Raw genomic sequence first — 19,605 nt, 5'->3', positions numbered from 1 at the left:
GATATTTTTCATAGGTTGCTCATCTTAGCATTTTGTCAAAACTTCAGGAATAAGAAGAATATGGCCAAAGCAGCTATTTTTCAAATGTAAACTTGTAGGCCCACAGAAGTTGCACAGAACTACAAAAACCTCCTACTCAGGGGAGGACAGATGGGCATGGAGCTGGGACAACAACCTTAAGGGAACTCATAGTAGAAATCGCAGTAATAGAAGGAAATCCTGAGTTATAAGAACAAGAACTTCTTTACACAAACTGAAGCTACAAGCACATTTTCAGTTCATGTGGTAAGCTCAAAAAGTCTGCCTTAAAACCATGGCAACTTCTGACACAGCGCAAAATGAAAAAGTGCCTTGGCATGAAGCAGTCCATTCATCAGCAACTAAACACGCACAGAAAACTGATTAAGTTTCATTACACAAGAAAGAACATGTTCTGTTCCAGTACAATGTTAACAGTGGAAGAACCCCACTATGTTATTTTTAATATCATAAACTGAAGTGAATCTAATGCAAAACAGAAGCAAATAAAAACGGATTATTTTTGACAGTTGTCAAAGGAGAAGAAAGTTGCACTTGAAACTGCCAAGGTAACAACAATATTCCACTTAAATTTATGAGATAATGAGCTTGGATGCAAGGGCCAATCTGTTTCCTTCACGAAGAAATCTGAAATCTAAGAATCAAATAATCACACTATTTTCCTGCTTGGGGTGGAGGGGAGAATGAAAGATACAAAGTACAAGTGTACTCAGTGTTTTCAAAACTGGTTTTCTAATTGTTTTGAAACAGTTGTTCCAGGTTCATACCTATTGACAGAAGGTAGACTGCCACAAATATTCCCTTTGAGAATACTCTGTAGAGTGGATTTATAGTTGAAGAACAAAATAGTTGACAAGAACCTTGACAAAGCTGAGGAACATATTGCCAGCATGGGCAATATGACACACATATGGTGAATCCATGATCATATCACCTACATATACAGCAAAGACCTGAAATCTGCTATCAAACTCCATTACAATTAACTCCAAATCCTTGGCAGCTCAGCCAGCAAAAGATGTTCAGGTGATCTCTTCTGTCTATTCCTCTCCCCATGGTCAAACCAACTGTACAGCTATCTATAATCAATCAGAAATGTGTTCAACAATAGGGTAGGGGTGAAGGATCAGAATAGATCCATGTGCTACTGAAATGGTCGACTGTGTTCAGCTAGTACCAGCTCCTAGAGTGAACTTGATTTTACACTTGATTCCATGTTCATTGATGACCACTCATGCCAACAGTCACGTTCCCACTTTGAATTAATCCAAGCTGATACAAGTCTTACATTGCAGCCCTCCACTGCAGAAGGCCTCAAACCCACATTTTCACAGCCCACCCAAGATGAATTTTCTCTCTAAGAGAAAAGGTGAATGTGACATGAAGAGAGAGATGAATGACATGCTAGACTAGGAAGACAGGGAGAACTGTACTGTTTTTCTAGCTCACTATATCCATCTCTAACAGTGAACAATAACAGTCACACAAGGTAAAGTACAAAAAGGGGCAAGCATGTAATAATACTTTCCTCAAATGTTCTCCCAGCCTCTAGAAATCTATAATGTATGAATCTTGAGTGTGAGGAATGGTCTTTGTAATTATTAGCCTTAAATATGCTTCCAGCCTTGCCCCAATTAATATCTTCCATCTTTTCTGAAGAGCTGAAACTTTTCACAGCGTATCTCATGGCAAAGTTACACCTTATTTAAACTGTGCAGTCTTTTTTGGGTGGAAGACGGCCGACACAGGGACAAAACTCCTTTCACCTGTTTCCTCCAGATGTTCTGACTTCTCACAATAATCTTTGAAATGCTTTATAACTGCCTATGTTTCACAATTAATTCAGCTTTATGAAATAGGACACGTTAAGAATTTCATGCTTGTTCTACCATGAGTCAGAAAGTTTTCAAGTACTCTTCTAGAAAAGATATCAAGATAAAGAGCTCCGTGATCATAACTGACACACATATGCTCATAACCACAAAAAAGACCTGTACTTCAAGTGTGCCACAGCACAGAAAGATCTTTGTAAAAGAAACAGTTTAACAGATACGTAAGAACAATTGATAAAGACCTTTAACTTTTTGAGGTTCAACATTTCAAATGTTCACTTTTGTAACAGTGAGCCAATACATACAAGCCTAAGTTCCTTAAATACAATAAACTAAAACCAAAGCAGTTTTAGGCTCACTAAATGAGTATTCATGAACAGAAGCATGAATTGGAATCTACATTTCTTAATGATTTCAAAAAAACTTACTGTGTTTGGTTAAGATCTCTGAAAACATAGCATAGCTTCAAACCATTGTGACAGCAATCTACCTCAGTGCTGGATGTTGAGTTACTGGAACCACTAGATTCCTCTTCACTGTGAGCATAACCTTTTATGGGAGTTTCTCCCTTTTGGATTCCAGTGATCTGAGGCTGGGGAGGGAGCAGGAGGGAAGGTGGGACAGTCGTTGCTCAAATTTCTGAAGGCTTACAAACAGTTGTCATTAGCAACAGTTACAGCTTTAAAGTGGCGTTCTAGAACCTCATGATCAGACAGTTACACTGAAGACTGCAATATCTGACAACCAAACAGCAATTACTCAGTACTTAAAAATGTGCATAACAGAACTACTTCAGGCTGACTTTTTAATTTGTCCTTCTCTTGTTCTTCGTTTTTATCAATTTAGATGGTTTAGCTGAGCACTACTGGCTTCATGCTTCAATATAGGCAGATGCCTTTTTATCAACACTGAAAAACTCTGCCCAAGTTGGGCTAGATTTAAAAATTTTAATTCATGCTCAGTACAGATTCTGTTTAGTTTAGGTTATATTGTTAAAAAAATCATACCATATATACTGAATTTTGCCTGCATTGACAGAGAGGCCAAGGCTACAGAACTGAAGTTTCTTTGGACACATGTTGTCTTCTAAAAACAATCACAGCACTGAGACTGGCACAACGGATGTCTGTTCTGTATTATGACTCTCCTCACTGCAACTCAGAAATCAGCATGAGACAGAACAATCAATAACAAGGACCTAAAAACAGCAACAGGAGTATGAAATAAAACAGACAGAAAACAGAACAAGCAAGAACTGAAGCAACCACAGAAAGGCAACAAACAAATGTTACAATTTACAACTATCCCAAACAAAGTAATCAGGTGATTGCTTCTCATAGTCTTTTTTAAAGTATGCACTAAAACTGTCAAGAGATATGTATGCTCTATATGCATTGAGATGCATATACAGATATGTATATCCCTCTTGCTCCTTTTCACTGGTAGACCCATAGAAGAAGAGATGAGACTACAACATCAAGTCAAAAAAGTTTGACTGTTAAGATCCAGAGTACGACTTGGAAAGACAAAACACATTGTTACCACACAGTGAACAGCAGTGACAACTTTACATCTCAACTGCAAATTTTGTGGTTTTTAGAAAAAGTCTTTGAAAAAAGCATGCAAGATATAAGAAGTTGACTATACAACTGCAAATTTTGTGGTTTTTAGAAAAAGTCTTTGAAAAAAGCATGCAAGATATAAGAAGTTGACTATACAACTGCAAAACACAGCACTGACTATACCAAGCCTCTTAAAGGGAAAACTGCAGTGTTCCACTGTCTGCCTTCAAGTATCTTGACTCCTTTCTCTTCAGGCAGGCATCTTAATGGAAGAGCTTTCATGACTCCATTTTCTAGTCCTCTTCTTTAGGACTAGATTCTTTCAAACCAGTTCAATATTTTAGCTATTATCTTTCCTCCTTCAGAGTTTGTCAGCACCAAATTTCAGCTGGCAGGGTTTGCCCACCTTTATAGCAAAACTATTAATAATAAACCTCTCTGTTCCAAACTTGTATTTGTTTCCACTCAAACTGAAACTCACAGGTTTTTTTTTTTTTTGGTACTTTATTGCTGATGTGCAGCTGGCTTAAACTCAGTGCAATGAAAAAAGAAGCTCCTCACACGGATTCTATCAAAACTCTTACTGACAGTGACACTTACAATCCTCAGCATTACCTGACACATAATCTGAATATGCTGTCGGAGTAAATTATATTCTTGTATTAAAATATTTATCTCAAGTTTTAATACTTCCTTTCCATCCTATATAAACACACATGACAAGATCTCTTCTCACTATTTGTGTTTTCAAAATTTCTACCTACCCTCATTGATTTCACCCAGATCCATGTTTCTGACAAAAAAGAGCCCTACAATACCAGGATGGGGGGAGGGAAGGAGAGAAAGGCAATACTGGGGGGAAAAAGTAAGCAACTTAACCTCAGAAGGTATCATGAAACATCACCACCACCCAACCACCCCAAGAGAAGGTAATTAGATGATAAATCCTGTCCAAACACCATTCTAAAACAAACATTTAGCTACTATTATGCTGCTCCACAGCAGTAAGTTATATAAAGCATTACTACTGTTTGGCAATACAGGCCCTTCCAACTATCCATGCCATTAGTTTAAAAAATAAAAAGTGCAATGTGGAAAGAAGTCACAAATGGCATTCCATCTATTTCTATTCTGCACCCTCTTGTGAATCTATACCTCTTCAACATTAAACAGCAAAAAGGGCTCTGCTTATAAAACAGCAGAAACTCACCAAGTCCAAATTCAGCACACTTTGTCAGATACCCTTCAGATGTTTTATTTTTGTTCAGAAAAATGGTGAGCTTGCTTTCCTTCATCTCAAAGCTGGTTCAGAGCACTGTATACCTGGGAGAGTGAGAGGGAAACCCTATATCAAAAGAGAAAAAAGCTAAACCTATTTTACTAAAGCAAGGTAAATCTAGAGAAATTTCAGTATTTCTCACCACGTGTAAACTACGAAACATAAAGTTAATGTAATATTGAAATTTTTATTATTTCAGAGACCCACCACTCTAGACTTCTGCCTAACAGGTGTAATTCATGGCTCTGACAGTGTGAAAAGCAAAAGTTCTATAAAACCATAACGATTACTAGCTTAAAATGCATAAAACTTGACCAAGCAGTTTCAAACATTTAAATTCTTTTGCATACACTGAATTTCAAGACAATACAATTAGCAATGCATACAGCACTACTCTTCTAACATACATGCACTGCAATAAGAAAACTTCTATTTGTGGCTGGCACAAATGGATAAAAATTTCCAATTTTTATTAACAGATCACCTGATACCAATTAAATATCACACTGAGAAATAAATCTGATAAATCTTCAAAATTAGCCTTATGAGAGAGTTTTAAATCTTCCAGTAACTTGTGAATACAGCTATAATTTTTTCCTACAAACTAACAATACTCTTGAAAAAGTAAACCAAATTCTAATTTAATAAGATATTTCATTTCCACTGGCTACGAGTGAATACAGAAACAGGGGTACAAAGCCGATGCTGAATACTAAAAGGAAACAGCCATCAGATACATTAAAGACTCAATATTGCTCCCTCTGAAACTGATAGCTCTGTTATCAGTGACACAAATGAGCAGCATCAGGCTGTCAGAACAAAGAATGGACAAAACAAGGCTACCTTCACATGAATTACTTGTAGTAATTTAAGTAGTCAGGAAGGGAAGTGGGAGAATGCCTGAGGTAGACACCACTGTAACACACCTATGAATGGAGCACAGAAGAAGGACCAGAAAACACTATTCACAAAATTAAAGAAAAGAAGCTCAGAACTGGAATAAAACTGTTATCGTTTTACTTCACACATACAAGAAGATCATAAAAAGAGAACTGAGGAACTATTGACCTATCAGGCTCCTGCAGACAATCTACAAAAGTTTTCACTCAAGTACTGAACAATTGACGCACTGCAGACCTGTATTTCACCGAATCCATAGAATATGCAGACCTTCAATCAGGCTTTTCCACAAAAGGCTACCCTTTGTGATAAATGAACCTCTGAAAAAGATTCTAATATAACTTACCATTATGTATGGCATTCATCAACTTTGCAAAAGCTTTTGAGTTAGCAGAAAAAGGGCTTCATGTTAAGATCATGTTTAACAGACACACAAAAGAATGTATGTATAGATAGGAACTTCAGTGGACAATAATATACCTGAATACATCTTTCTTGTATTAGAGCTCTGATCATTTACAGTAGCACAAATTGTAAAATGGATTTATTTCTATCTACTACAATTTTTTACTTCTATTTCTTTTATCAGTGTTGGTTAGATATTAAATGTCGACTATAAGAACATTCCAGTACATGCCAATTAGCTGTATTCTAAAGCTAGTATTACAAATAAAAATTCAAATTCTTTCCAGTGGCAATCAGTCCCCCCAAGAAAAGACTGATTTTAATTTCATTGTCTGAAACAAATTTAGGAACTCAAACGGAAGTTGCCTTGCTAATTTTAATCGCAAGACATCTGTTTTGCTTCACTGATAGATTGAGATGAACTCAAGCAATCAAGTCTAACAGAAAGCGGTTGTGTCTCTTGGACTTAAGAGAGCTCAGTTCAAGAACAACTCAGATAAATACAAAGAACATCCAACAAGTGGTACACCACAGGAGATGCTCACATAACTTCCTTTCCTTCATGGGCTGGGGTTTTTAGAGTATTGATCTCTGATCCTGAAGTGCCAGAACACACTCACATGCTCTGCTGTGCAGCTGAAGTCTCCAACACAGCCCCCACAACCCCTCAGCACTGCAATGCCCAGCTGCAGAGTGGTGGCAGTCATGCAGGTACCAGCCCTCTTCCACTTAACCCAGCAGCTCACTCCTGCTTAGGACCTCACGACTACAGAATCAATTTAGTTTCAGTTTGCTTGTTCACTCTGTCACAAAGCCCTCAGTTTACACACCTGGTTTTACAAGGTAATCAAATGAATGATTTTAGAGGCCAGAGTGGGGCCTACACCTCTGTCATACTCTCATAGGGGAATTTTCCACCTGCATCAGGCTCTGAGATCTGACTGTTGTAACTTATTTGGGTTCCAACAGGGCAACTGCCTTTAATGCTTTATTTTTCTCTTCTTTACTCTTACCACGACTGGAAGCTACTAAACACTGCTGTCATAAGCCATATTTTAACTCTTCTGAAGGGCCTTCTGAACATCAGAATTTTAAAAAAATGAATGAACAAAGACATCTTAAACTTCTGTCATTCATACTCAAAGATTACAAAAATAACTAAGAAGCAATTTTATAAAATTTAAAAGCTTTGACTTTCACCTATTGACTAAAACTGAATTTAAAAAAAGCCAAAGGTTCTTCAGTGGAAATACTTCTAAAATTTTGAATACCTAAATTAAAGCATTACATACAAAATGTGTTCTCTAAACAAACGTAAATACTAATGTCTGGGGGTTTAAATTTTGTGGTACAGAAAATACGCACAATGTACAAAATTCTGTATTATTCTTGACAGAAGTGCATTAATCTGAAATAAATGAAACTGATTATTTTAATTAACCTTCTTAACAGTTTCCAGAGAACTAACAAAACACAAAAAACCACTCATAATTTACAATGAAAATAATTACTAAACTGCACAGACCTAATATGACTGGAATCACATTATACTACACAGACAAATTCTTTCTCAGGTGCAGAGACACAATGCAACTGCAGTCTGCCACTCAAGTGCGGAATCACTTCACCCACACCTACTCTCCACAGCCTTTATTTGATTCTAATTGTATCCGTTCTCTCCAGTTATGCTCAATTTTTGTGCACAAGAAATAGCAGCCATTTTGATCCACCATTGCTTTCAACGCTAAAGAAAGTCCTTTTCAAATTTAAGGAGCCATTGGGTAGGTTTGGAAAGAGACTTGGGGTGGCGGGGGTTTTTTTCTCTTCTTTATTTTTTACTGCCAAAGCTAGATCTTTTGCCTTTGTTTCTTTAATACTATACCAAACAGGAGCCACCACTAACCCAAGCAATCATTTACAATGTATTCCCAAACATAACTCAACAAGTCTGAAAAAGTTTTAAAGCAGAATACACTAGGTATGTCCCAATGCAAAATTTACTACTCTAAGATAACACTTCATAGACAAATGGGGGAAATATGCAGTTAAAGAGCTAACAAAACATTAGCTGTTCTAACATAGACCTCATCCAATTACACAAGGAAGGGCCACCACTAGATCAGTCCTGCTTGTGACTGATGGAGCTCATTCTAGACATCCCCCAAGCCTCTCCACAGAACAGAAGGAGAACTGTTCCCCTACCACCACTCCCTTCCACACTCCATAAACTAGTAGAAGGCAGATGAAGAAAGGTATTTTATTCTGGATGGAAAAAAGAGCTACCGTCATGGTTCCATAACAGCTTTTATTGACAGCTTTCCTGACTCCTGCACTGAAGTACCCCCTCCCAGCCACCCAGTTTTCTGCTACAATGTACAATGTACAAATTGAAATCCAACCTGAGAAGGTGTCAAGAAAGGTTAGGGATGGTGAATGGCAATTATATACATATATCTATATATATATATGTGTGTGTGCTGTAATAGCTGGACTTCACTTCTCATTGTTTTACTTTATTTTCCATCTCTGCTGCCTCCCGCATTTTCGTATCAGTATTGGCTAAATCTTTCCTCTCTTCATCCAATCCTTACAGCAGCTGCAGTTGTTTGCTTTATTTAGAACCTCACAATTATTCCTCCTTAAAATCAATTCATCAGGATAAACCTTGATGCTTCCAGCTCATTCATTTCAACTTCTGAAATGACTCAGCATTAATACCTACATCCAAGCCACCACTCTCTGGATCTTCATTACTCATTTTTAAGGGAACTGGTTATGCCTACAAAAATGTAAGTTCCATTCTAAACTTACCACTACTCCACAGCAGAAAAAAAGCCTAGTGACTTTGTCCCTAGGAAGGATTGTATTTGCTGTAACCAAGCCCTAAATCCATCAGATTAGGCATTTGCCCATGACAGTTACCACACTTTAAGGAGAAAAAAAAAGAAAGTGAAAAAACCCAAACAAAACAAATTCCAACAACTTGCATTAGACATTCTTATGTGAAAGCTAACTATATTGACAGCTTATAAGCCACTTTTTTTGTTTAGGGGAATGAGGGGTGTGTTGGGTGTTTGGTTTTTTGTTTGTTTGTTTGCTTGCTCAGGGGTTCTGTTGAGTTTTTTTAATTTACTTGGAACTTCTGGTCATTCTTATCTCACAGATGTTCAAAACAAATAAACAATGGGAAACAGAATAAAATCAAGTCAAGTACGTAGGATCTAACAGAATTACTCATGCACAAGTCCCAGTCGCATGTTCGTATTCTTCAGTTCCTGGACCAGTTTCTACTAATCCCTTCTCAACTCAGACTTCTAGAGCTATACTGGTCCAAAGAACATAGATGCTGACTCACTTTTTAACGACCAAAATGTTCCATTTTTTCCTGTTACTTAGGTTAGTGAAACCCTTTTCTGAATCTTCTACCACTGCATGTAATTCTCTCAGAAAAACATACACAGCAAGCTAGACCACTGTCAAAACGAATAGTTTCCTTCATGTTATCCTTATGGCCTTCTCACATGTCTACCAAATCTGACACTGAAAGATGAAGACTTCTATTTAAAAACTGAATAAAAAGTATATAAAGAGCAATATGAAGCACTGAGTTTGCATCTAAACTAGGTGTTAAATCCCAGTTCGGTTCAAATGGACAAAAAATGGTGTTAAATTCAGAATCGGATTTGTAGCAGCTTTTCTAACAATACAAGTAGTTTATTTCAGTTACTATTTCCTGCATTACCACCACAAAAGCCCTTGCAACAACTGTCCTGCTAAGAATTTTGACAGCACACTTTGTGTATATGACATACCTATATACCCTTTTCAGATATACCTAATACTCTTGAGAAGAGTGTTTTATTTGAGTAAACTTCTGGAAATACACTGTTGCCAATTTTCTGCACATTAGAAAAAAAATTTAATCCTATTGGGGACATTTATCAAAAATGAGCTCACATTCAGATGGTTCTACATGCAGACCATGCAGGTACAATATCAGGAATTCCATGTAGTGAAAAGGTACCAGGACACACTGTCACTTACAGTACCCAAGGCACATCTTTCTGCACATGGAGCCACCAGGGTCCCACCTGCCTGCAAATCCTCCACTACAGAGCTAGAATTGCTGGGGTGCATGTGCTGCAGCACTGTGCCAAGTGACATGCTGCAGTACCACAGGCGACCTGGAGCTTCAGAAAGCTGCTGTTCTTAGCCCTATCACACCCATACAACCTGCTTAGGAAGAAAAATTATTAAGAATTCTTACATAATAATAATTCTTAATTAATAATAATTCTTACATAAGAAGGTAGCATAAGGACTTGATAATCAGACACTTAGTCCTATTATAATTGTTTCAAAAAGCAGTATAGCTCCTACATGAATGTGAGTGTCATCCTATATGAGTGTCACATGAATCTCTCCATTCTAAGTCTTAATGGATTTGTCCCTGAGCAACATCTTTCATTGAAAAGCTCAATTATTTTAAGGTAACTAGTCTTTTTTATGCCATTGTATTATGTTAGCATTTCTATTTAAATTTTTTTTTTTTTTGAAACTTTACAAAGGAATTACAGAAATCATTATGATAATCAACAACAGTGCTAGACATCAAAGCTTCTCCCCAGATATAATCCTGAGACAACTTTCAGCCTGTTTAACTTCTGGCACTGCAGCTCTTCACATCAAATAAATGGAAAATTTAAATGCTAAGTACACTTCCTTCTAATTTAAAAATCTGACTGCAGCATTGTCACATCTGACTGACAACAACAAAAAAAAAGAATTTTACCATAAGAATTGGACAGTCTTCAGAAGGACAAAAATGCTTCAAAAACTATCAACACATATACATCACTTATTTTTCAGATATATTTGATTTCTGAAAGGCTTGAAAGTCTGTAAGATCTGAAAAGTACAATTTTTAAGGAAGGGTAAAAAACCCTACTGCTCCTATTATAGTCAAGTTTCTTCTCTTCCCCCCCCCCCCCCACATGCACTTTTTTATGTTCCCATGTCACCTTTAACAGATTTTATGGAGTTAAAAGACTGATTGCTATCTCACATTTGACTTACAAAGAATGCTATACTCTAGTAATGGACTCCAGATGCTGAAAAATGTTCACACTCAAGAAGATGAATATTTTAAATTAAAATACATATATATACAAAAACCACTTAATTTTACACCATTTTGAAAGTCCTTTTTTCAAAGTTAAGTCATTTTAAAGGAGTTTCTGGGAACTAAACAGTTGCAAGTAGGCAAACACTTGTATCTCTATTTTCCAAGCAGCAACAGAATTAAGGAATATATCCTTGATCTTCAGAAAAGGGATACACATCTAAAGTAAATACCAAGTTATGCAACAAAGACATCTGATAGGATAGAAATTTTAATTGCTTCACAGTGTCTTCTTATTCCTTCACTCTAGTTAAAATTATAATTCTTAGATTTATATAAAAGTTAAAGAACTAACATAATCTAAGCACAAAACTGGAAGTTTCAGTACATTTTCTGCTCTTGTTTTTTTAATGTAATAATGATAATACCATATACTTTCACTCCATGTATCTGCAAAGACAATCAGCCACTGGAAAAACAGGCAATTTATTTTATTCACTATGGAGACAACAATAGTAGCAAAGCTGTCAGCCAGATCTCATTCATGCAGTGTAGTTTAGGCAGATTACCCAGGCCTAAAGTAAGTTTTTATCAGGAGTTCAAACCTAACACCAAATATATACCAGGCAGTTTGGAGGCTATGGGTCAAATATAATATAAAAGCAAGCAGTTTCCAAAAGCTCATGAACTCAACTGAAAACCTTCCCTTACCAAATAAAACAGATTTATAGCTAAATTTGGAAAGTAGTAAGTACTGAAACTTAAGTAGCCTTTAAGCCCTTCCCAGTCCATTTTCTTCTTTGCCAGTATAGATACAAATAATAAATAGTGTATTCATAAAGATAGTTATTATGTTTCAAAAAGACTGTGTTTAGATGCCAATTTGCAAATAATTCTGTATGGGCAAAAACCCAGACCTGCAGAATTTCTTGTATTTGTTATTAAATTAGTATTTGGGCAGAAGACTCACAAAGCTTGAATAACAACAGTATTTCAATCAGTTTAGAAATATTTACATCTTTTTGCTAAGCTGTTTAAAACTACGTTTTTCTCCCGAAATTAATAACTACCAAAATTTTCTTTATTTTGTTATTAAATGAAAGACCTAAAAGGGAAGTCAAGAAAATACAAATTGCCTTTCCCATACTGATTTTTTTGCTCTGTTGTGGGTTTTTTTAGCATCTGAAATGTATTACAAGATGATAATTTAAACACACTATTTGCTGTTGACTGTCAGAGTATAACAAATAAATAAATAATGACATCTTTTGAAATTTAAATAGAAGCTAATGCCCAGACTCACCATAATTTGGGAATCTAGCTTAAAGATGTAATTTTCAAAATTTCTCCTTTAACCTGACTGACACATTCTCATACAAGAATTAACTAGTCATGTAATTTCCACAGCTGCCAAGATCTTCTCTGAAATGATCAGGCCTTAGCGGCTTGACATGGAAGCTCTATCATAGTTAGTAGAACTTCCCTTCCCTGGGCCATTTTTTTTTTTCACTTCAGAAAGCCCTCCCATCTGTTTTCACTCAAAACAAAAAACTTTACAATTTTTTGAGAAAGGAAAACTTTGCCTTGTTTTAAATCCAGTTTTGTTTCAAAGCAAAAGTTCAAAAAGTTTCTGGTCTTGCAACACTCACAGGGCGGCTGATTTGCATCTCATGCACAAAACATTGCTTCCATGGAAAGTCAGGCAGCTTGGAAACTTCAAGAGTGGAAGAGGCTGAACATTTCTTGTTTTCATCAGCCCATCCAATTAAGCATTATACTGCATTTTTCTATTAACTTAAAAAAAAAAAAAAAAAACCAAAACAGAATATAGGGCAATTACCAAAAAATCTTGACCAGGAATAGTAATTTTTTCTGTACAATAATTATGATCATGTTTCTAAACATTTTTGTAAACTGAAATATTCTCAAATTAAAGATATTCCAGTCCAGCACAGAGCTTCAGGCTTTTTGAAAAGTATGTTTTAAAAATATCAATCATTGTATGCTTCTTCTTAACTTCCACATTCATAGACATATTTTAGGAGGAAATTAGCATCATAAATAAATATAGTACTTTGCTACCTGCAACAATTAATTGTGATGTAACTTTTATACCCCCTCTTGAAATGAGTGTCACAGTGATGACAATAGCCTTTTCCCCCCTAAAGTACAATAATGTTCAGCTCTCCATCATTACTCAGAAGTTTTTCATAACTGTTTTCAAAACACATCTCTGTTAGAAGGTTCATTGTTCAGTATTTTTTTGTCCTTCTTAATCGAGGAATTCTTATTTATTACATTCAAGCACATTTTTTACAACATGCATTTTTAGAAACCACTCTGAACCCTCAGAGCAAGCAGCAAAGACAACTTAACTTCTCAATCTCTGATAAAAGCATAGAACATACTAGGCTGGAAACTAATTCTAGCAGACCCATGATGCCTGAAAATTTACTAACTACTGTATTCTGAAATGCATTATTTGCCCAGTTACATATTATGTCATATGCTAAACTGATGAACCATGCTAAATTTTCTTTTAAAAATCAAAGAGACAATACAGTACAGAATTAGGTCCATAGCTAAGGACCAAACAAGAATCTTTGCAAGCACATTGACTTCTTACCTCCAGAACTTCCTGCACCTGCAAATCAAATAAATATATTCAACTAAACTATATCTTCTAGAAAATACATTTTCAGAACTAAGATTTGTTCAACTATTACTTTCTCTCACTTGATCATGTTTTACTTTTTTGTTAGGTTAAGGATCATTGCACCAGTTTTCAGTTCCTCATATGATATCCAGAGTCTGATAAACTTATTCCTTAGCTATTCTCCACTACTGTGCTTTTTTCAGTCACTGAATCCTTCTCATGGCTCTTTTCTTTACACAGAGCAAATTGCAGAACCACACATAGTAGACCAGACACACTCTGAATGTGGAGCTGCCTCCCTCATTACCTTGCTGTTTATATATTAAAACCTTTTTAAACACAGCTCAGCACTGGAAACTCAGACACAACTGATTAATCACCTTTATCCTTTTTCTCTACAGTCCTTCTTTCCCCAGAAGGCCATCCTTATCCTGCAAGTATACATCCATCTTTCTAAGACAAACTTCTACTTTAGCTCTACCGACATAACTCTTAGTTTGTACTGCTGACCAAGAGATTCATTTTACCCTGTCCTCATAATCAGAATTTTTCAAAAACTGCAGAATTTTCCAACAGATTTCACAGACTATTCTGAATTGGAAGGGACTCACAAAGATTGCTGAGTACAACCCTTGGGCGAATTGAGGATTGAAGCTGTGACCTTGGTGTTATGAACACCATGCTCTGACCAACTGAGCATAAGGGGAAATAACAAAACAAAGCAAATGCTGATTTAATAATTCTCTGATCAAAATAAAATTGAAACTTATCTATTAACTACAGTTAATGCAAGGATTTGCTGACCTCCTATCACTACGAGATTTTATTTAAAATGTATCAACTGAAATGCAGATATCTACTATGTCAATTTTTAATTTAAAAAAAGCAAATAAAATTAGTCCAGTAAGTTATTTCCCATAACTTTTAATGTCTACCACTAATCATAACACCTTTGTATGTCTTAATATCTTCCTTTCTTCTGTCAGACACATCCTAATTGCATAACATTAACTACTTGCCAGTCTCTCTTAGAACTTCATAATTTTAAAGTCTTAGTGAAATTTAACAACTGGCAGTCTAAAAGCATGGAAGTACGAGGTAATCATCACCAAGAAATGTCAATACTTCTGGCTGTAGCTGCTGATAACAACTGTTTTACTTAAGAACTTTGATGCATTTCATGATAATCCCCATTTTCTTAAGCTACTACCTCATGTGATTTCTTCACTGATGAACATCTCTATGTTTTCTACACCAACAATCTTCAATTTTAACATGTTAATCTTGCACACCATGCACCAATCTCAACACCATTTCTATTCAGCCTCAACTATGAAGAATGAAATTCTCCACGCATTGATTTTGCCTCGTGTACTTTATACACTATTTGCTTAGTCCTAAAAGGCCATTAATATCTATTAGTATCAATTTGTTCTTTATATTCTATCTCTTCTGAATACAAACTGGCTTTTTAGCACAGAAAGACTTCTGCTTTGGTGCACTTTGCAGATAAACATAACAGCACAAACTGTTTCAGAATAATTTTTCCTAAACTCTTTCTCCCAGTAGATTCAGCTACTAAACCAAACTTTAAGCATCACGAAGATTTAACATAAGTACTGAGGGACTGTATCTCAATGAGAATAATTTCAAGTTTCTCTTCCACTTTGAAACTCAGAGTTCCCTTATGCCATCAGTGCAACAATGAGCTTAACAGTATGATGATCTTGCACAGCGTAACGTGCGCAACATTGGCAAAGGTTTCAGCACTGCTTGAATCAGATGGGAAAGGAGAACAAAATACATGGAACTAATCTGAAGCATTTAGCAAATTAGTATATAAGGCTGAAACTTGACTGCACAAGACAAGATCAACTCAGAGGAACCTGTACCAAAAACATTACCAGTTTCTCAGAATTTGAAATACAGCTTTAATAAAGTACAGTACTGGGTTTGGATGAGTCCTTATTCCAAAAAGTGCCTACTGTTACCAACCAGAGAATACTGAAGATTGGCTAAGGGCAGAATATATATGATGCAGAGACAAAAATGTACAAATTCTAATTTTGCCTCAGTCAGGACAAAGGAATTCTAAAAGATAGACACAAGCAAGGGTGCTGAAACAATGGGCTAATCATTTCGAGGCCCAGTTGGTAATTTAATCTTTTCCAGTCTTCTTAAAGAAAAAAAAAAAAAAAAACAAAAACTTTTTTTAGGGTTTACAGTACACATAAGGGCACAAAATCTATTTTACAAGAATTAAAATACTGAAGCAAATAATCCCCTGAAGTCCTTAGCTACTGAAGTTGATACTATACAATTTGTTGCACACTTGAAATCAAGAGCAGAACTGGGAAAGGCAGAGAAGTGCCAGAAGCACTGTAATAATTCTAGCAGCAATTATCCATGCTGAACTTGGAAGACAACTGCACAAGAACCATGAAACAGAAATTTCAGTTAACTTCTGATACTTGATTCTTTCCATTTTACATTGCTACATTATTCCATAAAATTCAGAAGGTACTGTACATCACATAAAATGTTCTTTTTCCTATTGCTGAGGGACATAAGCTCTCAATGCTTTACAATGCTAGACTAGAAATCTTTAAATATTATTCCCTAGAAGGATGCTGAGAATTAACTTAATCCTGAGAATACAGACAGCATGACTTGGAAAATTAGATAACACTACAAAATTGTTGAGTTCAGATGAAATCAACACCCGGCCCCCCCCCCCCCCCCATTAAAAGATTCAGATCCTGAAATCAATCCAAAGACCAGCCCTATTTGAGGTGAACCACTATCAGCTTTATATAACTCCTCCAATAACTGACTTAGGCCTTTTTAAACAATAAACTTACACTGCTTCTGAATTCTCAACAAAAAGAGAAGTATGGTTTGTAAATGAACTGATATTTAAAGAACTTTGGTGGCTTTTTTTTTTAAAGAGGATACTAGTAAAATGTTAATTTACTGCAAAAATTCTGTATCACCCTACCAATTTAAATTTTTTACAGTTAATTTGATTCCTTTGAATACAATGCTAAAGTAATGCATAAAATGTTTCCTGTCAGGTTATAAATACATTTCAGAAAAAATAATAAAAAGCCTAAAGATTGAACATTGAAGTTTAACTGTGAACACATCAGATTTGTCACATGGCAACTGAAATACAACCTGAGTGCATGTGTAGTAACAGCTTCTAATAACACGTCCTTATACTATACCTATATTCATGGTACATCTCGTTCTTATTAAGCTGGAAAAAGAAGCCCTGTGGAATGGTTAAGTTCAGAAATGACAAATATTTTTACAAAATTAGTTGAATATCCTTATTCTGAATAAAATTTTTTGGGAAGACATTTAATTAGGTATAAATCGTACATGATGAATCTGCATTACCTTTTAAAATAAGCTTCCCTTCACACTTCATCTCACTTGAACATTAACTATGAATACAATTATCATATATCTGTGAAGTCATGTTTTTCATAATTTTTATGGATCTCAACAAGTACTCTTAAGAAAGTTGAAAGAGAATGATAGCTTTAGATAGCTGCTGTTAGGAAGATTATTAAAAAAAAAGAGGAGATTCTTGCAAAAGTGCCTCAAAAGCTTTGCTTAGTATGCTCTAGCTCATTCCTGATTTGGCTTCTTTGAGGTATCAAGGTAATTTAAAGTAAGAGGCAATAAAAACTTTTTTACTTGAGTACTCTGTGTTTTCACTCACTACATTTATATGCACAAAATCTTATCTGGGGGCTTGGGTCAAATAATTTCGATTCACTTGTTGAATCTTGTTACTGAAGAATGTTCACACTGGCACATTGAAAAGAGAAACATTAGCATATTGCACCTGAGAAAATACATGTTTCTGATAATACTGGTAATACTAATATATTCTTCTTCTGCACAAAAAATTGTTGTAAATTGGGTTATTGGATTGCTAAACCAAAAAAATGCTTAGGATGAAGCAAGGAGAGCATCACTACAACCATAAGAAAAACAGGAGATGAGGGAGAAGAGTACATTACAAAAATATGCTCAATTCAAGTGAAAAGTTTCTGGTTAAATTTAGAGCTCGTGCTCAAAGACATCCCAATTGATTTTGTATCTCTGGGTTTTCTTGTTTTTGCTGGGATGATTTTGTTGATTAATTTTGTTTGCTCATTTATTCATATCCGTATTCTTTGGCATCCTTAGAAAATATCACTTAGTGGACAGGTCTAATGCTGGCCACCAAGAATCTAAGTATACTTAATTAGATGTGAAACTATAGGCTGAATATCATTATAAAAGTAATAAAACCAACATGGTATTTCCATTCATGTATTTATTTACAAAGAGCTTAACATTATCACTGGCATTTTCAAGAAGGAAGAGTGAGATATAATGAAGATAAAGGAAGCAAGAATGGACCTGGAGGGAAAAAAGGCCTGTTCAAGGAGCTGGTGAGAGCAGAATATTCGACAACAAACATAAGAGGGGAAATGTGGATCATTCACTTCAAACCAAGACCTTGTACTTCTGTCTCCTAGCCCAACAAAACATAATCCACTTCAAAGAGATTATAAAGGAGTAAGAAAGTTCATACTATAATAACAGAACATGGATGTAAATCTGTTAGATGATCACTGTTCATAACAGGTAAGAGATGAAAATGTTCTTAAAACTGTATTTTAAACAAAGATAAACAGTGAATTAAACAGAAGTTTTGTCATATACCATTTCTTTCCATTGATTTTAATACAGGAAAAGTATTTTTTAAATTTAGTTGCTACTGCTATTGCCATTATTACCCATAATAAAAATTATAATTTTGCCTGTATCTAACTGCTTTAAACGATGTGACTTTGACATCAAGTTTTTAAGTACTTGCCTTTTTCTGAAAGAAATATACATTTTTTTCCTTGAACCATACATATTTTAAAAATCTCTTGCTTATAAAGTATACAGTACAAAAAACATAAAACCCTCCCCACAAGCAAGTATTCAAGCTCCATTTCTCTTTTCACCCAAAACAGAAAAATTAAGCAAAAAGAAAAACCCACTATAACAACAAAAAGGACAAAATTTTGAAGTTTCAAAAGTGAGGTAATTTGTTATTTTTTATACCACAAAAGGTTTGAAAGAAACTTCAGAGCAGCAAAGACTTGGGCAGATAAGAGTATTCTGTCAGGCCATTCCACACATAGGTTTACTGGAAACAGAAAGCCTCTCGCAGCCCCAGATGCGCATAACATTTAGAACAGAGGAAGAACAAACCAGCCAATTTCAATTGCTAAATAGCACACAAGAATATGAAAATGCCATCCAGCTGCACAGGAATCCAGATTTAGAATATAATTCTACATGTTTAAACTGGTCATTCTGCATGTAGACATTTTGATTTTCAGTTAAGCTAAATTGGGAAAATGTAACTGAGTGACACATTCAGCAAAGCTGACATACCTGAGTACCAATTTTGTTTTCTCTGTGTAACAGAACACACAGACAATCAAGTCCATACCAGCTATCACTTTTTTTTTTTTCTGTTAAAGCTGCCACATGTAATTTTCAAAGAACCTATTTTCATGCAACTTTTCCCCCTACAGCTTCAAACCCTGCATTAGCCTCTAGGTCAATACAAAGGTCAAACTACTACAGCCACCTACAGCACAGAGGCACCTATACAAGGAACAAAACTTACTTTTCCAACAGTTCTTTTTCCCCCAGTGTGATTTTTCACAATACTTTACATGATACTATGTTCTTGAAACACATACTCAGAATTATAGCTAAAATAATAAAAATATATTTTGAAGTAAGAA

The 19,605-nt window shown here is 35.4% G+C and overlaps 1 protein-coding gene across 5 annotated transcripts in view; it reads right to left on the bottom strand.

The window, feature by feature from the left end:
- MLLT10 (MLLT10 histone lysine methyltransferase DOT1L cofactor) overlaps nt 1-19,605 on the bottom strand; it is a 122,222-nt gene that overhangs the window by 38,079 nt on the left and 64,538 nt on the right. The gene's annotated exons all lie outside the window — the stretch shown is intronic.

This window comes from Oenanthe melanoleuca, chromosome 2 (assembly GCF_029582105.1).
Source record: "Oenanthe melanoleuca isolate GR-GAL-2019-014 chromosome 2, OMel1.0, whole genome shotgun sequence".
Classification (NCBI taxonomy): Eukaryota; Metazoa; Chordata; class Aves; order Passeriformes; family Muscicapidae; genus Oenanthe; species Oenanthe melanoleuca.
The sequence above is the reverse complement of the archived record's forward strand: the minus strand, read 5'-3'. Positions and strand labels throughout refer to the sequence as shown.